Raw genomic sequence first — 25,168 nt, 5'->3', positions numbered from 1 at the left:
CCATGACCAACCTCTTGCCTGCTTGTACCTCTCTGGCTCTAGGCAGAGTACTTTCCAGTGGGCCCCTAAGGGTCTCCCAATGTCTAGGTGTCCTACAAGTCTTGGGAGCAGCCTGTTTGGAGGCCATTGTCTACAGAGAAAGACATAGTACCAGAAAAGGGTGGAGCCTTTGGGCATAGAGATAATCAGAATGGCATCTGTCATGGATGTGATATGGATCTGAGTAGCAAATTGACGTCTCAGACCACAGTTCTGAGCCAGGAGGGGCAGAAGCTGCAAGATGTCATACCAGGTAATGCTCATTCATGAGGGTATCACAAGAGTGTGAATTTGTCAGGCACACCTTGGGCAAGTGTTGAGTTGGGCTCATGAAAGACTTGTAGGCTCAGGAATCCACAGCCAGCTGGCTGATGCTTGTAGCAGTAGCTGTCCCTGGAGTCCCAGGGCCCAGAGGCCTGCTTTCTTCACCAGTGCTCAGGGACACATGAAGGTCTGCAATCGTGGGCCGACTACAAATGAGCATCCATAGTGCCCTCTCCTTAGTCCTGTGGCCTAATGCACAAATGGAGGGACTGGTTCCATGGAACTTACTTCCATGGCCCAGACCCCTCAGCCCAAGAAGGATTTAGGCAGAAAACACTTGATATGCCTGTAGAGTTTACTGTGACAATGCCTCAGGACTGCCCCCAGTTCTAGCTCAGCTCATCATTACCACCTTCCTGGGTATGTGTTTGGTGTGTGTGTGTGTGTGTGTGTGTGTGCGCGCGCGCGCAAGTGCATGTGCGCGCACACATGAACGCATAAGCACCTTGGTTCTAGGGCTTGATCTCAGGGCCTGGGCTCTGTCCCTCACATTTTTCATTCAGGGCTAGCACTCTACCACTTAAGCCACAGCTTTTCTTCCAGCTTTTGTGTGGTTATTTGCAGAAGAGAGTCTCACAGACCTTTCTAACTGGGCTGCCTCTGAATGGCAATCCTCAGATCTCAGACTCCTGATGAGCTAGGAGTATGAGAGCATGAGCTATTAGCATCTGGCCACACTTCCTTTCTTGGCTAAAACAGATTACCTCTCTCCAAACTGAGCACCCATCTACAGCTACCCCTCCTATACCTGGCTTCGGATGAAACATAACCTCCTCCCCTGAGGAAAAAGAATGGGATCAGGTTTGAGTTTTATGTTCTTCACAGTCAGAAGCTGGTGGAAGCCGATGTGGAGGTCTGAGATCTGGGCCAGGGAAAATAGATAGCTGTTAGAACAGAAGAGTGTAGGAAAAGACATCCATGCAGCTGGATGCCAGTGGCTCATGCCTATAATCCTAGCTACTCAAGGCTGAGGCCTATGGATCAATCAACATTCAAAGCTAGCCTGGGCAAAGTCTTATCTTCAAAGAATCACGAAAAAGATGGGAAGCGGAGCTACTCTAGTTCAAGTAGTACAGCACCAACCTTGTGCAAACAAGCTAAAGATACCTAGGATACCACCTAGGCTCTGAGTTCAAGCCCTGGTAAACACACACACACACACACACACACACACACACACGCACACACACACACACACACACACACACACACACACACACATACACACACATCATTAGCAGGTGTCAGTGGCTCATACCAGAAATCCTAGCTACTCAAGTGGTTGAGCTCTTAAGGCAGCAACTTGAAGCCAGCCCAGGCAGGAAAGTATGTGAGACTCTTCTGTCTACTCAGCTACTAAAAAAGATGAAAGGTGAGCTATGGTTCAAGTGTCAGAGTGTAAGCCTTGACCAAAGAAAGCTCAGGGACAGTGCCAAGCTCTGAGTTCTAGCTCTAAGATTTTTTTAAAGACACCCTACACCCCATTCAGGCCATAAATTCTGATTTTGGTCTTCCTAGATCTCACCTCTGCTCCTGCCACTTCAACAGCACAAGTGGCCGGTGTGTGGCCAGCACTGGGTAAAGAAGTAAACTTACACAAGGGGGACATAGCCAGGTCAAGGATAATGCCCCAGAAAATTGAGGCACTGGCCATACCAGTCTCTCATCCCGTAGTTCTCTGGCCCTGGAGCTCAAAGTCTGTGCCTCTGTATTCTGGACATCTGGAATTGTCTAGAGGCCCTGCTAGCGTCGGAAGATAGACTTGCTGTGAAAAGATTTGTTGACATTTCCTAGCCATCGACCAATATTTTCAAGCCACCTTGGCCTCACCTCCCATGTAACCCCGGATCACCCTTGCTGGGTTAGCTTTCAGTCAGCTATCAAGCTCGAGTTGGTCAGAACAACTGGCAACCATCCTTCCCCCAACTCCACTGCCAGCTGGCTGGGAGTGGGACATACAGTACAGCCAGAGGCCCAGCTGAAAAAAAGGACGTTGCATGACTGACCCTGCCCCCCAGAGGCAGTGGAGAACATATGCCAGCTGGCCCTGCTGACACAGAATACTCTGGAGGTGGACAAAGATATGGATAGCAAAACTTGGGCTCCAAAGGAAAAGTGGAATATTTAGGTCTCTGACAATTTAAGACTCATTGTAGATACTGATACGGGGCTAAAGGCAAGGTTGCAATGGAGAAACGGCACCATCCGAATATAGGAATAGGCAGACAGGCACTCAGGAAGTGGACAGAGAAAAATGAGGGAAAAATACACACACACACACACACACACACACACACACACACACACACACACACATACAGACACACACACACACACACCCCAACGGGTAGCCCAAGGTCTCAGCAGTCCTTGAGCACATGAATATTCCAACCCCCAAGAAGATGGCAGTATTGTTCTCTGAACAACTGTAGACAAAACTCAGAGCCTCTCACACATCTGGAATGGCTCCAAACACAGCAGGACATTTCCTACTATACACACAGCTTTTTGCCAGAATTTGTTATTTTTTATTTCAGTTTTCTCAAGGCTAGCATTTTATTGCTTATACCACAGCGCCATTTCTATCTTTTGCTCGTTACTTTCAAATCAGAATCTAATGGACTTTTATTCTTGGTCTGCTTTCAAACCACAATCCTCAGATTTCATCTTTCTGATTAACTAGGATTAAAGACATGAGCCATCAGTGTGGCTTCTACTTTTTCCTCTATAGTTATCTAATGCACATACTTAGATAGCAATGTAAACCTGAGAGTATAGAAGCAAGATGTACAGTGATGATACTGTCCTGTCAGAAATTCAAGTTAGTAATGTAAATTTCTTCATAAGACCATAAACAAAAAATACCATGATACTGTGTAAGAGAACTCACTATTGAACATATGAGCTTTAAGAGCTTTCTAAGAGATCCATTATTTATTGTTACCTAACATTATTAAAATGTATGAGGCATTAGTAAAATAGAAGTCCTATGCATGACTACATAAATTCATTGTTTTTTTTTAAAGACACTTGTTTTCATCTAAAAAAGTAGGCCTGTCTATTGTCTTCATGTGATTTTGATGATTGAAGGTGCTTAGTGAGAAGGTGAAAATGTATTAGTAGTCCTAAACTATCAATTCTCAATTTTTCTTCTTGGAGAATATAATGATCAAAGCAATAGTTCAGAATCAGCAAGCAATAGTTCAGAATCATGCTTCCAGTGCAAGTGGATCACCAGTAAGAAATCCTCAATACCATTTTACACAAAGTTTTGTCACAGATACAATCTGCCTGCCTTCTCTAGCTGCTTTACTAGCTTGGACCTATTTCTTTATTGTACAGGAAAAGTGTGATTCAACTGATTTCAGTCAGATCTGTTACTATAATTACCCAGGATTTAGATTCTTGTCTGTAATTTGGTCAAAGCTATGTCTCTTTATGTAGGCTACTAAAATGTATTTACTAATTTCAAGTAAATACATAAGTTCTATTTCAATCTTTTAAAAAAATACAATTTTGTTTGCTCTATCAATTGATCAGAGTCATGGATTTTGTGGCTAGCTAGGTCACTGCACATCTCTATCTCTCTTCCTTTCTCTATTTCATGGTTCTCATAGATAATATGTTTGCTCCATAATTATCCTAATTTATTTTGCTTTTATATTTTTGGTTGCATCATTTCAACTTTTTGTTCTGCCACTTCCCAAATCATTTATATAGAAGGCATTATTTCATATTTTCTCATTCCTAGAATAAGATGCACATGAAGATATCACTGGTCCTCATTTTCAGCCTGTACCTTTGAATACGGAGGAACATCTTTCCTCTGTTCTCCATCAATTCCCTACTCTCCAGTTAGAATAATTTCAAATAGTAAAATTAGAAAAAGAGAATAAAAATCATGGTGAAAAAAGATATGCAGAAAATTCACCGGATATTTCTGACCAGTTCAACCAATGTGAACTATTAGGGAAATACATGGAAACCTCATTCCCACTGGCTCTCAAAGTCTCTGGTTAGTCAATTCTTAGGAAGATGAGGAACAGGATGAAAAAGTAAGGAATAGTATCAATTGCAAGACAAAAAATGGAGAAGGATCCAAGTAAATTTCTTCATTGGGCTACTGAAAATATTAAGCTTACTACAGTGCAGAGACTACTTTTCAAAAAGGCCACTCATGTGAATAATAGGGGATGATGATGAGTATACCCCTCTTCATCAGGGAGCCTACAGTGGACACTTAGACATTGTCCGTGAGTTGGTGACTCAAGTGGCAAATGCAATAACTGTAGATGGCTGGACACGTCTGCACAGTGTATATATGTGGAATAATACCAGAGTGGCTTCTTTCTTACTTAATCATGATACAGACACCAATGTCAACTAAAGGCCTCTTGACCCCCTTACATCTTGCTGTTGAGAATTGAGATAGCGAAGATACACTGGATCTCCTTCTGTTGAACCATTATATAAAACCAGGTGTGAAGAACAACTTAGAAGAAACTGCATTTGAAATTGCCCAAAGGATAAGTATTTACCACTACCTCTATGAAGTTGTGGGAGGCTGTACAAATTGTTCTCTTAAGTCCTAATGGTCGGGTTAAGTTTCTTAAATTTCAAAAATGCAAGTCCATCCTTTGTGTCCATACAAAATATTTCCACAATCCAAATAAGGGCAATATCTTTTTTTTTTTTTTTTGCTCGGTCATGGGGCTTGCACACTGGCCCTGGGCGCTATGCCTGTGTTCTTCAGCTCAAGGTGAGTGCTCTACGGCTTGAGCCACAGCTTCACTTCCAGGTTTCTAGTGGTTTATTGGAGATAAGAGTCTCAAGGACTTTCTTTCCTGGGCTGGCTTTGAACCATGAACCTTAGATCTCAGCCTCCTGAGTAGCTAGGATTATAGGAGTGAGCCACCAGAGCCCAGCAACATCAATACTTACTGTAAAAATTCATGAATTCCGTGGAATTCTTCAAAGTGAATTGCCTGCATTGGATGTCAAAATGTATTCAAGAGTTTTTGTTTATATGTATAATGATTTCTGCAAAGTTTGTGATTTTTTAATCAGAAATAATTTTAACGTATCTGTTGAAATGAGTAGTACAGAAACTAAAGTATTTCTGGTGCTTGTCTGAAAAAGAATATTTTAAAATATTCTATATTCTATGTTTGTATAATGTTCATAATTTATTTTATTCTTTCCTAGATATACTTTGAATTCTATATTATTTTATAATACATAGGTTCATTAATGTGTCCTTTCAGATTGTATTCGATATAGAAAGTCTTAGATTCCTTTTTTTCCTAGGTCCTAATATTATTTTTCTTTGGGATAAAATGACAATTTTGTCTAATTTCAAAAGTTTTGTAAAGTTTATGCTATGTAAACGCCTTTCTGAGGTGAAGATTTAATACACTAATGTCAAACTAAATTTAATTAAAAGGAATTACGTTTGTTGTTACATTTGTTATTTTGTAATCAACTTTTTAATAACTGTTTTTCATTTCTTGCATCTGAAGAATGAAAAATATGGAATACTTCACAAATTTTCATATCATCCTTGTGCAATTGCCATGTTAATCTCTGTAGTGTAATTTGGGAATACGTGCTGCTGAAGCATGTAGTATCTTCTAAATTTAAGTAGTTAATGATGAAATCTTTATACAGGCTTATATCCATGGGTGCCTACTTGGAACAAGGAATCCTTATTGTTCCTAACAATGCTATTATTTCCCTAAAATTCTGTGAATAGGGGAAAAATTATATGTTCAATTAATTGCTCACATTTGCAATTTTTTGTCAATGACAATTTTAAGTCTTTTTCATTTGGAATTTGATCATACTTTCAATAATTTGTAGCTAGGTCCAAAGGTGATGGCTTTTTCAAGTACTTATTGATCCAACTGACTTAGGTTTGTGAAGCTAATGGATTCAAAGTAAGCCTTGCTTACGGGCTACTTCTAACATTCTGCAGCTGACATTTTCCCAAATGAGGTCTTGCTGGCACAAATGTCTACCTGACCCTTTACTCTTCTCCCATGTAGGAACAGACAAATCAGAATATCTTACAATGACAGCATAGTTTGTTTTACTTGAATAAACCTAATCTTAGTTACAAGGATCATAGAGAGATGAACAGTTCAGTCAGAACTGTTCAGACTACAAGGTATTTTATCAAAATATAATTGTTTATTATATCTAACATTTCAAAAATAGCTAAAGCCAAGAAGATGAGAAATTGATCATATGCATAATTACTTAATGTCCTGGCCTGTCTACCATCCAACCAGGCAGGAACTTACCCTACTGCATTTCTATCACCAAATATTTTCATAGTTGCAGGAGAAGTCCAGATGTTTCTCCTAATTATTAGGCCTTAAATTGGTAATGTTTTAATCACAGTGTTTTCTCTTGCCTCCAGGCTGTAAATCTACAAATGGTAAAGCTTTAGGTCCAACTCTATCAAACACTGAGGTAGAGATAATGGAATAATACTTTAAAACAGAGTTGCCTTTGGTACTGTAACCACAACAGAATAATGCAAAACATGTGTCTTTTTCTTATATTATATATAGTTATATATTTTATATTTATATGTGCTGATTTTATATTTCACACAGTGAAACTTACTAGAATTTGATGATAATTTCACAAATACATTAATATTTATTTATTCCAATAAATAGAATTGGAATACAAATAATTAGGTTTAAAATGTATATTAGAATATAAAAAGTATCAGCGCAATGTCTTTGGTATAAACTTGTGATACATTCTAACTGTTCTTGGTCTTCTGAATTCACATGGTAAAAAAAAAAAAACAATGTTGTTATCCACTAATCTAAAAGGGATTTTACTCTGCTTCTCTGTTTATTGTTTTAACTCGCTGGTCCCAAACTGTTTTTCTCCATATTTCTGAAGCATTCCTACTAATTATTCCCAAATTTTGCTGATAAGATGTCTAACAAATATTATTCTTCTGCATGACACAATGATTCCTAGGATCCCAGGTCCCAGTTACCGGCATCATCAGATAACAGAGGCAAGACTTCTCACCAAGGTCCATATAACATGCCAACACAAAGTAATTGAAGATCCATCTCAATTTCTAATTTCCTATATTTCAGGGCCCCAATTCCTTGAGATGCAGGAATTAGCAGTAAGCAATTGTGAAATGCACGGCAACTTAAAATGAAAGATGAGATCACAAAATTTGAGAGTATGTACGACAATTCAAACATTCAACTTACAGATTACCAGCCCATATGATGAACAAGTTCACAAAGTGTCATAAGGTTATTTTTAATACCCCTCCCCTATGATTAATGAAAGATTTTAGTCCTGCATAAGTGTGCCAAAAAGTAGTTCCTGGAAGGATAGATCCATAATTGGTTTACCAAGGCCCAGAAAAATTTACTTAGAGTTCAAATGTAATTCAGAAAAACATTGAGAAGATCCTAAGTGCTTCAAAACACTGGGACTTCAGTACAACATGTTTCAGTGGTATAAAAATGTCACTCTCAAACCAATGATAATCTAGATTTAATCTTCTGAAAGTTATTCCTTTTCAAATTAACTTTTTAAAATCACATTCGCCAAAATAACATTTGACAATAGATGATACTTAGTGACATTACAAGTTTTTCAAGTGTAGGGAGCAAGTTACAATAGAGATGAATTATTTACCCAGCACTAATGCCAAACACGTTCAACCATTCATTAAAGTGTAGAAATAGTACCACCCACAATTTGTGTTTTTCAGTAGGGGCCTTCCAGAAATGTGTTAAATAGATCAGCCTCCCAAATTTCAAACCCAAATATTAGCTAATAAAGTAAATGTCATCATTTAATAAGGTACATTTTAAAAAGTCACAAGTAGTTGTCTTATCATATGTAATAATATGTTTTCCCTATCTGTCTATCATAGGAAGAAATATGACTTAAGTCTTGAATATGGGTACTCATCAGAGATATGACAAACATAAAATCTGTCTTCTATTTCTATCATATTCCTCTATAGGAATACATTTTAGTTTTCTTCTTTTTCCAAAACTTATAGGTAGTAGAAAATATTATCCCATGTAAAATAAAACAATCACACCATTGTACAAAGCCATTTATAAAAACTGGTAGTTAGGAATACATTCTATGCCAATTTTTTTACTTTCTTTTTGACTAAAGATTAATTTTCCAAATGGATGAGAATAAAATCATGTTTAGGTGCTTCACGTCTCCTGTCTTGAAAATATGAATGAATTATGGAAATATAAGCTGACATCAGTTCAAGCATATGCAGTATGGAAACTCCATGAAATGTACATAAACCTTTCAAAGTATTAATAGACAGTGTAACAGGATGACTATCAGGAAGTTGAAAACAGAAAGGAATTATAGTAAAGACATAGAATGAATGAAAAATGAACAAGGGGCAAGTACAGCTAGAATACTCAATGTATACATATGATAAAGGAAGTGGTAAATCTGAAATAAATCTTGGAGAAGGGGTTGGTTGAGAATGATGGAAGGAGTGACTCTGATCAAAGAGCATTGGACAATTAGATGGATATATTTAATTGTAACACTTGCACAACCTTTTGAAATTCAGTTAAAAACACAACAAAAAAACAAAAACACACAAAAATCACAACCAACCTGAAATCTCTAGAAAGTATGAATATGACCTCCCCAAATTTTAAGCAGTTAATGAAGGAAAGGTCGTCTTGGGAAAAGCAAACAAAGCTGTACAAAGAGAGAAGTTTGGGATAGGGGAGAATTTTGAACAGATTTAAATAGATTGTCTAAGGTTATAAATCACCTACATCTGCTGCAAATATTATATTTCTTCTACGAGTTCTCTGTCTGAACTGTATAATCCAGTCATGAGACACACTTGATAGCTTGTGAAGACAGAATGGAAGAAACAAGATCAAGAACCCATTACTCCACTGGAGAGAAAACAATCCTCTATGTTTTCTCTAATCTCTCTTCACTACTCTTTCTTAATACTTTTAAGTCAATTGATTTTGAATTATATTTTTCCTTCTTTCTTCTGACAAAGTAATTCCTTAAATATTATTTGCCATTTTCTTCTTTCATGCTGTTTAATTGGCCAGCGAGTCTATTAAACTTCCCTCTTGAATTTGCTTGCCACGAAACAACATCTATGTCAATGAGAAGAAATCTAATGTAAAACTTTGTCTCCAGCAAACAGTCCAAGAAGCTCTGATCACAAATATTTGACTGCATTTTTTCTTTTACCTTGAAAGTCTTCTTGTGTCTAAAGTCCCCACAAAAATAAGTACTCCATCACTTTTTGGTTCAATCAATTCTAACCTAAAAGATATATTTTGCTAAGAAGATGGTTAGAGGAAACTGAAAAATACCGCACTTTTATCTTCTATCTTAAGACTCTCCTTAGATACCATATCAGGAACAATGAAGTTATTCTATGCAAAATTATTCAATAGATTATTTTTCTCTTGGTCTTGCATTTGTTCACCAAGATGTATGGAGGAGAGTAGAGTTAAATCACCTATACCTAGGAAGACAGTGTCTGTTACAAAAGGACAATGCTTCTATGTACTGTTTCTATGTCCTCCTCTTAGCTCTTGCCTGATTTGCAATTAATCACAGCATTTTGGCTTCAAGTCTAGTGAAGCTGAAGGCCTATATGGGCTCCACCACTGTTACATCTTCATGATTTCTCTTTTAAAACTCTTTTAGTTGCCTCATTTGGACGTGGAATTTATTTTCATATCTTCATTCAATCTGTTCTGTATTGAAGTGAGCCAAATAGGCTCTGTAAAATCACTTTTGGTAGTAAAATTATTAACACAGTTTAGGGCTGGGAAGTTGGCTCTTTGGTAGAGCACTTGCCTTGAATGCCTGAGGCCCTGGGTTCGATTCCTCAGCACCACATAAGCAAAAAGAAAAAAGCCGGAAGGGGTGCTGTGGCTCAAGTGGTAGAGTGCTAGCCTTGACCTGAAGAGCTGAGGGACAGCGCCCAGGCCCAGAGTTCAGGCACCACGACCGGACCTCCAAAAAAAATATTAACACAATTTATATAAAAAAGTTTGGCCTCCCTTCACTGCTGAAGCCAATACGCTTAGCTAGGCTTTCTAAGAACTATGTTTTCTTTCCTTTTCCATTTGTTCAATTCTTTTCTGAACCCAAAACATTTTGGCTTATGTAATAAGAGAAGTCTTCACTATCTCATGTTATTAAGGATAACATGAGCCACTTAGAAATGTGAAATCATTGGTTTGAAGTATCCAATCAGATTTTTTTCTGTGTTTCACTGCTTCACATGCAAAGACATTGTGGAAAGTGTTACAAACAGAAATGTGTAATCCCAACACCTTCTTTCATTGTGGAGGGCACTTTCTCCCTAAATATTTTGACTCAAATTATCTTTTTCAGAGAATTACTGTTTGGTAATTAAAGGTAAATTCACAAATTTTGATGTCTTATTTTTTAAGAATTTGAATTTAAATTCCAGTATATCCTTGTTTCAAACGGTAAGAATATATTTCTTGGGTAAGGGTAATTCCAAGGGAACCTACAGGATTTACAGCAACGTTTCTGAGGTTTGTTTGTTTAGTGTGAAAATGAGCATCTTCACCCACATTGCTTCCTCTCTACTAAGTCTCCGTGAATTTCTTTGCATGAAAGCTTATTCTCCCAGGCAATTTTAAATTTTCTTAATAGGCTAAGTTGTTAAAAATTTTGAACAACTCAAATTTACCTGTCAAACTTTAAAACTCATGAAATTCCTTTATCAGAACCGCGAATTCTCCAATCCTAATTCCACCTTTACCATCAAAAAGTTAACATGATGTTTTCATGATATGGTGTCCATGCAGCTATTATTTTCCAGTGGCTTTGTACTGCGTATACATAACCATATAAGCTGATGCTAAGGAAAATGAATTCCAAGATATGGAACCAGAAATTTTCAATTGCGGTTGTTGTTTTTGATGAACTATGTGATTTGTTTTCTTTGGGTTTTTCCCCTATTGTTCATTCCTGCTGTATTTGATTTTGTATAGTATATGCATTTACCTTAAATAGGGAAGGGAAGATGAAAAGCAAAATGGTGAGACAAAGGACGAAGAGAAAACCAATGCAATATCAACACTCACAAGACAATATATTGGAAATGTACATTACAGCTTGTGAGGGGTGAAGGAAAACTGTGAGAAAAATGAGGGGGGGTAGCAAGTTTGAAATGTTTTGTATTCACTACCTTACAATTACTGTAACCTCACTGTACATCAATTTGATAATAAAATTGAAAAAAATGAGCTACATAAAATGTAATTTAACTGTATTTGCACAGTAAATATTATTCTTTATGTAGTAATATTTTAAAAATCAATACTATTTGACATCTAATTCAAATTAATTACCTCTTCTTTATCAGAGGGTCATCAACGTGATTGTTATCCAACTAGACAATATTTTCATAATATACTTGCTGAATTTTTTGAAAAAGAATAAATTTAATATTTCTCATTCTAAAACAGAAAACCACTTTAATGCTATGGAAACCCATAACTTTTAAAATTAAATAAGTTGTTAAGAGGACAGAATACATGTGTTTTTCAAAATTCCTATGAGAAATAACTATTCATAATTACTAATTTTTAAATTCCCAACATTCCATACCTGAGAGATTCAAAACAGTACTTTTTTGCATGTTATGAAATTCTGCAATAGATGCAGTTTGCAATGGGGTGTTACAGATTGAGAAGTCAACAGAAAAATAGCCACATTCTCATAGAGGATAAAACTATGAAGCATCTGTAATAATTAATTCTTCAAGAGTAAGCAATTTTTTTTATCAGAGTAAGCTGTTATTTCTATGACCATCAATCCCAAGATTTATGCCATGAAGTCATCCTAGCCCAACAGTTTCCAACTTGTAAGGGACACCTTAAAATTCCTTAATTCATATCATGAATAGCTTATCTCTATTGTGAAAAATACTACACCTCTACTAATGTGATGCCCTCCGTGTTCTGGAAAGAACACCACAATAAACTTATCTGCATCATTTTTCCTCCACTGGTATTCTTGTGATCCAATCACTTGCAAATATTATTAATATTTATACTTTTTTAATTATCATAGATATTGAGGAAGCTAAGATCGGAAAATTATGGTTCAAAGCCCACCCTGGCAGGAAGGTTTCTTAGAATCTTATCTCCAATATACTTCTCCGTAAAAGCCAGACAAAATGTGGCACTGAGGTTGAAGTGGTAGGGCACGAGCCTTGAGCAAAAACATGCTCAGAGACACTGTCCAGGCCAAGAGTTCAAGCTCTAAGCAAACCAATAAAACAAAAACAAAGTTGAATACAAACCCAAAACCTAGCATTTTCCTCAATGTATACGGAGGCACATAAATAAGGAAATGGCTTCCTGTGTTACTTATAGGTTGAAGAAAGAATATGTCACACAATTACTCTCTTCGTACCATTTTAAACCAAACCCTCAAAAAATTGCTGTTTTTCTAAATTTATAAATTACTGTCATCCATTTGTTGGCAACTCTGTCTAGATTATTCACATTAACATGGTATACATGAACTGTGGGAATTATCTATTAACTATATTCTAATTATAACTCTCTTGAAAGAATATTCTAGGAAAATAGAATGCCAGAATCATTTGTGAATTTTTCAATTAATCCCTCTACTTAAAAAGAATTTTGTAGTATTTTTAGTCATAGCATCTTTCCTTTAATAAATATCAGTTGTTCATTTTAATATTTGTTCCCATATATATAAAGTATATTTGTTTCCCCCCAAAAAAGAATTTTGTAGTATCCTATAGAATATAAGATTACAAACAAAACCAAAATATATATTTTAAATCTAAATTCTAATTTAGCAAGATCTACAAAGTCCTACATTAGATGAACTTTGCTATTTCTCCAGGCTTAAGCTTTTGTAATTCTTCAACATTTCTTTGGAATCCAAAAGAATGGTGCTTACTCACTTTTGCAAATTTTTGGATGGGAATAATGAGCCATTTGCATCTAGAATGTTCTGTAATGAAGAGAGCATTTAAAACACAAGTGAGGAAATATATGAGTTGCATTTCAATAGGAAACTTGACTTCTCAAAACATAATGAGAAAATTAGACCCAAATTCAACTGTGTATTCCTTTCTTGTTGTTTTGTTTGTTTTGTTGAGACAAAATTATTCTACCTGGTCCAGGGAAGATATCGCAATGTAATTCCATTCTCTAATCTCCTGTCGAAGTGCTAGAATACAAGGCTTGTATCACATTGTCCTGCCATAGTTTATTTATTTACTCTACAAACAGACTAGCAATTCTGAATTTCTCCTATGATCTTATCCACTAGACTGACTGCTCAGACTGTTTATGTACTATCTTCAAAGATGTTCTAACATTTGACAGAAGATATGAACATTTTCATATGTACCTACAGGGTTCCCTGATTCATTGCTCCACGAATCCTATCCCGTTAATAATGTTGCTTGACACTCTTACTATCTCTGATTCCTACCTATGTAAGGTTCTCAACTTTTGGGGGGAAATTTCACTTGAGGGCTTTCTAATATTAAAAATTATCACTTGATTCTAGTCTTACTCAGGATATATTTTTTATTGTTTTCTAACTTTTCTACATATTCTGAGAATTGTTTTATTTGTGTATTTTTGTGTGCACAAGTAAGTCCCTCTGTGTGTAGGTGTATGTTTGTATATATGTATGCAAAAACCTCAAGCTCTTATTCAGCAATCTTGCTCATGACTGGTATTCCAGCTTTTGGCTGTTTAATTATAGGTAGTCTCTCAAAGCCTGTTCTGCCCAGACTGGATGCAAATTGAACTTCTCAGACTCCTTTACATTCTTAGGTTTTATTTTTCCAGGAGTATCAACTTTTGAACTACAAACAATTTTGTGAGTGTAAAGTCTATCCTGTAGTCCAGCTTTTTAACGCAAGAATTAATATAAAGATAGATGGACATATACATTACATATCTTGAGTGTACACTGTTAGAAATATGATCCTAAGCTGGGTGTGGTGAGATCTGAGGATTGGGATTTAAAGCCAGCCCAGGTAGGAAAGTTCTGGAGACTCTTTTCTCCAATAACTACCAGAAAACTGGGAGTGGCACTGTGGCTCACGTGGAAGAGCACCAGCCTTGAGCTGCATTGCAGAAGGACAGCGCCCAGTCCCAGATTTCAAATACCATGACCAACAACTACAAAAAGAATATAAGAAAAGGATAAAAAAAGAAATGTGATCTTAGCCACCAGTTTCATTGCTAGTATAATTCCTATTCTCGCAAGATACACTCTTTTTTTCCATTTAAGTCCATTATCTCATGTATGACTTGCATTGGAAACAGAATCATTCTTCCATTCTCCTTTTTACAAAATTAGGTGATTAGCAAGCGTGATTTAGAAAGGAAGTGGCTTCATGTTCCATATAGGAGTAATGCTTTCTCTATATCACTCCCATAAATCTACATACTGGACTTGGCTTTATTGTTTCAATGTTGTCTTATTTGTAGAGTCTTCTATATTTTACTAAACCGTTTTATATAAACACAGAACTTCTCTCTCCTATTATTGCTATTGTTTCTTTTACTGTTAACTCATGTACAATTGGGAAATTAAGGCACAGCACATACACTCACAAAAAATGATCTGAGAATCTTCTTCCCATTTAAAATTCACCTTAATTTACAGAGCACTATAGAAGTTTGAACAAAATGTACTTATGAATAAAGTATTCATAAGGAATTTAAATTTCATATTTTCTCTTTACTAAATTGTCTCTGAAATACGTGTTACCTCATTTCCAAATGTGTCCTTGTGCTATTTCAATGAAGCCAGAAAACATTCATTTTATCTCGAGCAGCACCATAGATTGTTACTGGAAGTAAGTGGAAGTAACTGTTACTAGATATGGAAATTGATCTCAGGAGAGCAATTGAACATAGAGGAATGACAAAGTTCAAGTTGACTTTTGCTTTCCATTTTTCTGTACGAGGAAAGAATTCAAGGCTTGAAGGAAACTTTCTCCCTGACATTTCTGAGTGTGTTCTTTACTCATTGGTTTTACCACTTATTGGATGCCTGACTGAGAAAAGTTATTTAGCCATTCTAGCTTCCTATATACAAAGAGAATAAAAGTGCCTGTCTCATGGAGAGTTCATATACTGAAGCCAGTAGCACTGAATTTGCCTCTATAGTATCTATGTTTTCCTACCTACTCATCTTTACATGAGAAGCAATAAGGGGAGTTTGGTAATAATCCCTAGAATTTATATGGCAGAGTGCTATACCAAGGTGCTTTAACAGTTAAATTACAAAAAAATATATACTAAAAAGAAAATCTCAAAATCAGCCTTTACGAAAAGGACACAATTCACACAGAGAAACACACTTAAGAACTATCATAGAGCAAAGTCTTTAAAGTGATGGGGGAAAGAAACTGTCAACCTTGAATTCTTGAAACAGCAAAGATATCTTCAAATTTTAGGGCATAATAGACATTTTTAGGCTAATAAAGTTAGAATTTATTGTCAGCAGATCTGTAAGGTCCACAGAAATTCCTTTAATTTTAGCAAGGAATATTCTTTAGGCAGAATTAAATTATACCAGTGGAAATTTGGCTTTACAAAGATCTAAAGAATGTTAGAAGGGATAGTGAGAGAATAAGGGAGGGGGTAACAATGCTCAACAAGAAATGTACTCATTGCCTTACTCATGGAACTGTAACCCTCTGTACAGCATCTTTGCAATAAAATTAAATTAAAAAAAAAACTTGTCTGTAAACTTGTAGTTGAGAATATTACAGAAGGAAACAATATGCCATTTGAAGGCCAGCATAGAACAAAAGGAAATAACTTTGTTTTAAAAGTGTTCTACTGCAAAGAAACAAAGATATGGAGGTTTTGAAGTGTCTTATGGATGGATGTTTCACTCTTGAGATGATTCTCTTGTTGCAGGAGTCAGTTATCAATTCCTTTAGTCTGTTCCTGAGTTTTCCATAGCAATAAAGATTTCAAAAAAGCAGGATCCAGTGAGTATGATCAGCAAAACCAGCCTCTTCTCAGACCACTACTACTTTAAGGAGAGTCCCAAAGAAATACCTAGGGTTTGTGTTGTTTGCTTGTTTGTTTATTTTGTTCTGGTTCTGGGGCTTGAACTCAGATGCTGGACCCTGTCCCTGAACAGTTGTCTTTCTTTCCCACCTGCCCACAAAGCTAGTACACTACTGCTTGAGCCAAAACTTCACTTCTGGGTTTTTGGTGTTTAATTACAGATAAGAGTTTGACAGACTCTCATGCCTGGTTGGCTTTGAACTAAGACAGTAAGAAAGCTAAGTGACATCAACTGGATGGACTTCTCTTTTGAACCAAGAAATATTAGATGAAGTTTACTATAAAGCTAATATTTGACAATTTTTAAAGAAGAGAATATGTTCAGCAAAGAAGCCATAACTTAAATAACTCAGCAAAAGTACATGTACTGACTCCTTTGGGAAGATTTCTATTGACTTCATCATTCCTTTGTGGGAAACTTAACGCCATATTTGCACTTTTTTGTTGATGGTGGGTATGGAACACTGATCCTGGGCACTGTCTCTCAGCTCTTCAGCTCATCAAGAATGCTCTACCACTTTAGCTACAACACCGCTTCTGGGTTTCTGGTGGCTAATTGAAGATAAGTGTTTCATGGACTTTCCTGACCAGGCTGGATTTGAACCACAATCCTCTGGTTTCAACCTCCTGAGTAGCTAGGATTACAGGCATGAGCCACCAGCACCCTGCTCATATTTGCATTTATGTGCACTGAATGACACTGTGTAGACAAAGAATGGAAATTTTAACCAAATGATGACATTGCAGCTTTTCAGAAAAATTGAGGTAGCAGTAATTATGTCCTCCTTTTCCATTTTGTTTCATTAATGATTCATGAGCTATGTGGCCATTACATTAGCATCCTGTGACATCTGTATAGGTGTATTTAGTATCAGTAAATGTTTATAGACAAGTATAGAAAGACAGATTTTTAGAAAGCAAAGGAGATCAGGTATGAAAGAACAGCATAGAAGGAGATACATTTATCTAGCCTAAGAGATTTAGAATGCTAAAGGAAATGAGGAATAAGCCTAGTTGATAACTAGTTCTTCAATAACCAAATATGGTTCCCTAGAACTGTTCTGTTATACCTTAGATACTATCATTTCTTTCCTTCCATCTGGAGTTATTCCTTCTCTTCTGTCATAACTGTTAATTAGCCTCTGAATTTTTGGTGCTATGACTGGCCAAAATGATTTCCAAATCTCACATAGACTACCCTTCTCATTGTGATTAGCAGTGACCCCACTCAAAAGCCTGGAATCTTTGAATTTCCAGAATTAATCTTCACCTGACATCTAAGCACATTCCTGGCATTAATTGCCATGACCAAGTGAACAAAACTTTTTTTTCAACACAGTATCCTAACATAGGTAAAGTACATGAATTAGGGACTATTGTCAAGTATCAGGATGGGAGGAACAACTATATATTCCAAGTTTGGGTTCTTTATTTTGCATTTACTAACTAAATGTTCATTGTTGTTGTTGCTGTTGTTGTTTTGGCAGTCCTGGGGCTGAAACTCAGCGCTTGGGAATTATTCCTCAGCTTTTTTTTTTTTTTTTCTCTCAATTCTAACCCTCTACCACTTGAGGCACAGGACCACTTCCAGTGTTTCTTTTTCAGTTTATGTGTTACTGAAGAATTGAACCCAGGGTTTCATGCATGCTAGGCAATCATTGTACCGTGAAGTCACATTCCCAGAACCCTAAATGACTCTTTAGATGGCATTACATTTTCATTCTCTAACTATGTATCATAATTTCAGCCAGAAATTTTTGCTAGAAAAGGGCATTGATCACAGTACTGAATCCAGTAAGGCTAGATGGACAACGAATAACTGTTACGGTCTAGCCATGGCACAGAGGGACTTACCTCATGGAACTGGTACAATAGCCTGAGCGAGACAGCTCCTGACCCACAGCCCACCTCCAGAATGAGAGGGCCACCTTGGTACCAACCACGTTGGGGATGCTGGGCCACCTCCTCCAGCACCCATTCAATCAGTTCCTGAGAGATTGAGAAAAAAAGAAAGAAGGTCAGAATTACACTTAAGCCAGGTTCCTGTGGCTCAGGCCTATAATCTTAAGTACAATGGAGGCTGAGATATGAGGATTGTGGTTTATAGTCAGCCCAGGCAGGAACACATGTAAGACTCTTATTTCCAAAGAACCACAAGAAAACTGGAAGTGGTGCTGTGACTCAAGTGGTAGAGTGCTAGAGTAGAGCTGAGGGGCTCAGGGAGCTGGCCCAGGCCCAGAGTTCAAGCCCCACGACTGAAAAGAAATGGACTTCCCACCACAAGAAGTAGACTGAATAACACCCATTGATCTAGGGAGCATGGCAGAGATGTCAGGCCCAGATTCTTTCAGCTGGGAGTCATGAGTAGGTCACTCTGCTTCTCTGTGCCTCAGTTTCCCCAGCTTCAAAACTGAACAAAGTGAAGGATCCCGTTCCTCATGGGGATTGGGTATTAAAGAGAGTCATGTTTTGTTTCATAATCCCATACCAGTCACAACATTAATAACACCCACCATCTGAGATCTTTCTGGGTATCTTCCTGTCATATTCTCACAGAACTGCCACAAACCGTATCTGACAGCCCCTCCCTCTGTGCCTGGCCTTGCTCCAGAGATCCCTCTGTATTAATCCCTTGTTTCCTCACAACTGTCCTATGAGTAGATTGAAGTCCAATGGTTGAGATCCAACCCAGAGCTTCACCTGTGGTCAAAAATGGGCTGCTGTGGACTGAGTTTGGGACAATCCATCTAAACCACTGACTGAGCATGGCTCTACATGTCTACCATTCCAACTACAGGGGACAGGGCCTGGTGGCTCATGCCTGTCACAGATGGGAGGATTGTGATCCACCCCAGTCTGAGCATATATTAATTCTCCATCTCAGAAATGCCCAAGACAGAAAAGCTGGTAGAAGACCTGACTGGCAAGCCTAAGGCCTTGAGGTCAAACCTTAATATACCAAAAAGAACCAGAGTCCCAGTGCCAGAGGCTCATGCCTTTAATCCTAGGTACTCAGGAGGTTGAGATCGGAAGATAACAGCTCAAGATTTAAAATAGGGTTGGCCTAACCCATCAGAGGTCATGATGAGAAGACCCAGAGTCTGACCTATGCTGTTGCACTCCATACTAGCAGGACTGATATCTTTACTAAATTTGGCCATGCTCTCTGTCCTCCGGGGAGCCATCCCCTGCAGGCTGTACTCCTAGGTCCTCCCAATATCCCACTGCCACCAACCAGGCCCAAGGGCCTATGCAGCTCCAGGGTATACAGATCCCTTATTCTTCTAATTTAACAGTGCTCCCAGACTTCAACTATGAAGACCATGCATGCCACAAAAATAGCAGGTAGAAGTTACCAAAGCATTCAGCCTTCTTGTTACAACCCACTTCTACACACACATAGACACACACACACACACACACACACACACACACACACACACACACACACACACACACACAAACATACACACATCCAGACTGGTGACAGAAGACTCATCCATGTGGCACCTGCAATTTGCCAACTGATGACTCACCTGAGCACAGTCAGGCTGTACAAGGAGAAAGATTCTCTCTCTCTCTCTGTCTCTCTGTCTCTGTCTCTCTGTCTTCAGGTGAAAGGATGACTGAGCACAGAAAACAAGGGTTCACACTGCAAAGGGGATCTATCTTCTGCATCCAATGCCTCCCATCCCCAGAAAAAGGGAAAAGACCGCAGAAGGCAGGTGTGGACATGCTGCTCCCCACCTCTGACTAAAGCCACCAGGTTCCCACCAAGGAAAGGAAGGGTACAGATGTGTGGCTGTGTGGCTCCCACTGCTCCAGGCCAGGGGCTCTGTGGCGTCCACTCCTCACGTAACCTTGCATCTCCCCATTTCCTGGGACACTAGATGCTGGGGATGGGGATGAGATTCTGAGTCAACACCACACCCACCCCTGAGGCACATTTATGTCAGGGCGTGGGCCAGACTGTGGGGCACAGAGGAGGTGCAGTCCTGGTCAGGATGGGGGGTGATATGGGGTCACAGGGAGCGGGCCTGTGTGGGCACCACTCACATGTGCTGCAGACAAAAGCTGTTGGCAACTACTCCAGGTGGGGCGAACAGCAACGGCAGTGGTATGGCAGACATCAGGCCCAGAGCAGAGGATAAGGAGGCCAGGACCAGGTCAGGCCCACAAGCTGGCTGGTGGCGCACTATTGCACCATTGCCTGAGGAATCCAAGAGGCAACATGGGTTTGAGCCAGCAGCACCAGGTTTGAAATGCTGTGCCAAGGGGAAGGGGAGAAGGGGGCCGGAGCACAGGCAGGCACATTGTGGGCCTGAGCAAGGCCTCTCCTCCTAGGCCTCGAGTCTCTTGCTCATCACTCAGCCACCTCTACCTTCCTCAACTGCTGGTAGTGGTGTCAACCTACAGAGGGAATGCCAGTGCTACTGGGCAGCATGGAATATGGGCATGGCCACCATTCTTGTATCCCATTGGTCAGAAAGAACCATGAAAGAATGAAGGTTTGGCCAGAATCCTGGGATGCAGGCAGAATGGGCAGAGTCAAGATGATGGCAGCCCCTTTCCCAGGGAACTCTGTCCAATACAGTTGGGGGCAAGAAGATGACCTGCTTTATCTGGATGGCTGCACAGATTGTTGTGTATGTCTGTTTGTTCCCAGTCCCAGACCTTGGACTCAGGATCTGGGCACAGTCTGTGAGCTGCTTTTGATCAAGGCTAGCCCTCTACCAATGGAGCCACACGGCTTTACTTCTGGTTTTGTTGGCACAAGTTGGACAGGAGTCTCAAGGACTTTCCTGCCTAGGGTGACTTTGACCATGATCCTCCTATCACAATCTTGTAAGTATCAGGGAGGACTGCTGGGAGACACTGGTGCCTGCCTAATCATTAGTCTTACTGATGTATTTGGACAGATTTGTGAGTTCCCTATCCTCAGGTTTAAGTGGTAGGAGCTGGAGCCCACAGTTGGAATCCTGGTCCTGCCACCTCCAAATGGCAGGAGATCCTAAGAAACTCATTACTATTCATATGATTACCAATGGAATGTGATGTATGTTATGATTAAATGGGCAGTTCTTGAATATTTCAAGGTTAAAATTATACACAATTATATTATAGGACACTGGTCGATTTTAATTAATACTTTATGAAACATTTAAACAATCACATTCATTAAATGGAGCCCAAATGAAATACCTAAGAATTGAGCATCACATAGCATGGAGATGCCATTTTTTCTGCCATGACTGGGTTTTGAACTCATGGTCTGGGTAACACTGTTGTTGTACTGTGTGGGAAGGGGAAGCTTGCCTCCTTGTATTCAAGAAATTCAGGTCTGTTCCTTAAGCCTGAAATCGATGCCCACCACTAGAAAACATCCTATTTGTGTGTATTTTAAATATAAGATTTATATTTATATACATATGTTGCATTCAGTGTAGTTATTCATTTTATTTTTTGTTTTATTCATGTATTGACTACTCATTTTATTGACTATTATTACACATAGAACAGTGATTACATTTATTACATAGGATATAGATTTGCATATGTATTGCACATCCTTCCTGACACCCAAGACTTTCACAGAAAAGGAAAACATGTGTCACCATCAGCTTCTTACTACACGATTCATTGTTTGGGAATGCTGGCATCTGAATCACAGCCTGCAAGGCCCAATTTATGAATGGGTGAGTGTCAGCATGCCATCTTGTGGCAAATTGAGCTGACAGTCAGTTCCAAGTACCTGAGATAGAGCCACAGCAGTTGACAAAATAAGAACAGACTGACATGCAGATGGTAGTACTCTAATAAATAAATATCTTTATAGAGTGCCAGAGATGCCTATATATTATTTAGTTATACAGACTACATTCCTACTAATTCTTGGGTATATATTATGCCTCCATGTAATTATTGTCATTTTCATTCTTAACAAAATATTAATTAAATCAATCAATATCTGAAATTATTGCATTCCTGTATGTAATAGTATTCTTTTAATGCTTCATACATATTAAATAAAATCAGTCTCCTGAAATGATGGGTCTGATTTTATAGGAGCTTCATTCACAATCAACTAATTCAATTGTGACATTGATAGGATTACCTTGTTATTCCCATGGATGGGAATGAGTCTCTTAGTATCTCCTGTCATTGATTGGTGTCAGGATGGGGATTCGAAATCAGGGCCTACATTGCCACGTGGGCCTATGGCTTCCCCAATAGTTTGCCAACCTTCAGCAATGCAAGGTGAAGTACCCTGTGCAACAGTGTCATTCAGACACAAGAGGGTCACCATGCAAAGGAAGAAAATATAAAAAGGCCATCTCACCTCATTTTTCTGTATATTTTTGCCACACGAGGCCTAGGGGTCTAGGATCCAAGGACTTGCTGTGGGTCCAGTAGCTGCACCACAGCATAGGATGATCGAAGCTGAAGCAGAGTTGCCACAATTTGAGTTCAAGCCCCCTGCTGAGCAAAAAAAATTAAAAGAAATTAGCTCCCTGGCTTGCAATTCACCCCATTTATTCTGCCAGGCTTTGGATTTGATCTCAGGGTCTGGGTAAATCTGCAGCACTGTGGAAGAAGGGGAAGCTCACTGTACTTGAAGATAAGAAAATCAGGCCTGTACTCTAAGCAAAATTCAAGCTCCAGCTTTGGAAAACATACTATTTATATACATTGTAAAGCCAAGATTTGTACTTACCTATGGATGCTCAGTCCGTACACGTTTGATGTGTTGTTCCTTGTACTTTTTGTTTTATTAATTTTTTACCATTGATTTTACAGTGATGACACCCATTGCCTTTATTACATTGATGACATCCTATTACATGGGATCTAAATTTGTAGATGTGTTCTCCATCAAGTCTGACACCCAGGACTCTCGGAGAAAAGGAAAAAAGGTTTCACACTTGGCTTCTTACTCCATGATCCAATTGTTGATAGTGCTAGGATCTGAACTCATGTCCTAGCAGGACCAATTGGCAAATAGCTCAAGGTGAACACACCAGCCTGTTTGCAACAAAGGAGTTAGGCCATTCCCAGGATCTGTCATTGATCCCAATGGTGGGCCACGATAGTCATAAATTCATAATTTAAACATAGGATCTATATTTACATATATGTGTGGACAGCATCTTGTGTTTGGTGTACTTCTCCTTATTGTCTGTCTTATGGAAGTATTGTGTAATTTACTGAGTAAGGTGACAGATATAACAGTGCTTACATGGATGACAACCTATTACCATGGCTATAGGGTTTCCTATGCATTCTCCACCCTATCTGAGACACAGGACTTTCACAGAACAGGAAAACAGGTGAATCGATGGGCTTCTCACATCAGGATTCATCTTTTGGCAGTGTTGGAAATTGAACTTAGAGCCTACAGGCCCAATTGGAGAAAGGGTCAAGGGTCACCAGTCTGTGAGCAACGAAGGAGATAGGCCGTTCCCAGGACCTGACATCGAGTACCAGGGAGGGCCAAATAGTAATAAATTCATAATTTAAACATAGGATCTATATTTACATACATGTGTGGACAACATCTTGCATTTGGTGCAAGTATTCTCCTTATTTTGTGTCTAATTCATGGAGTTATTGTGTATTTTACTGAGTATGGTGACAGGTATAACTGTGCTGACATGGATGACAACCTGTTCCAATGGTTATAGAGTTGCCTATGCATTCTACATCCTAGTGGAAGCTCAGGACTTTCACAGGAGAGGAAAACATGTTCAACGACTGGCTTCTGACAACAGAATGAATCTTTTGTCAGTGGTGGGATTTGAACTGGAGTCTGAGTAGCTCTGTTGCACTTTGGGGGAAGGGGAAGCTCACCATTCTTGAAGACTAGAATGTCAGGCCTGGTCCAAGGCGTGATTTGAAGCACCAGCACTGGACAAAATAACAAGCCCACCTTTTTTAAACTTAGGATCTCTCTTTACCTACAGGTGTGATATGCATCTTGCATTCAGTGTAGTTATTCTTTTTATTTTGTTTCTTATTCATGGATGTATTGTGTATTTTATTGAGTATGGTGATAGATATAGCTGTGTTAATGTGGATGACAACTTATTCCCATGACTATAGAGTTGTCTATATAGAATTCTCCATCCTCGTTGAGACCCATGACTTTTATGGGACAGGAAAACAGGTGGATCAATTGGCTTCTCACATCAAGGTGAATCTTTTGGCAGTGCTGGGATTTGAACTCAAGGCCTAGCAGGCCCAATTGGTGAGTGGGTCAGAATGGGTCATGGTAAACACACCAACCTGTGAGGAACTAAGGAGCTAGGCCATTCCCAAAACCTGACATGAAGCCCTGGTGAGGGCCAAAATAGTCATAAATTCATCATTTAAAGAGAGGATCTATATTAACATACATGGGTGGGCAGCATCTTGAATTTGGTGTAGTCATTCTCTTTATTTTGTGTCTTATTCATTGATGTATTGCATATTTTCTTGAGTATTGGTTGACAGATATAAATGTTTTGACTTGGATAACCTATTCCCATGAGTATAGAGTTGCCTATGTGTTCTCTATCCTAGCTGAGACCCAGTACTTGCACAACACAGGAAAATAGGTGCAATAACTGGCTTCTCACATCAAGGTGAATCTTTTGGCAGTGCTGGGATTTGAACTCAAG

At 38.7% G+C, this 25,168-nt stretch overlaps 1 pseudogene; it reads right to left on the bottom strand.

The window, feature by feature from the left end:
• Positions 1 to 5,886: 5,886 nt before the first annotated feature.
• LOC138826274 (U6 spliceosomal RNA) lies at positions 5,887 to 5,983 on the bottom strand (annotated as a pseudogene).
• Between the last annotated feature and the right edge of the window lie 19,185 nt (positions 5,984 to 25,168).

This window comes from Dipodomys merriami, unplaced genomic scaffold (genome assembly GCF_024711535.1).
Source record: "Dipodomys merriami isolate MVZ:Mamm:240054 unplaced genomic scaffold, mDipMer1.0.p SCAF_1403, whole genome shotgun sequence".
Lineage (NCBI taxonomy): Eukaryota > Metazoa > Chordata > Mammalia > Rodentia > Heteromyidae > Dipodomys > Dipodomys merriami.
This window is presented reverse-complemented; position numbering and strand designations above follow the sequence as displayed.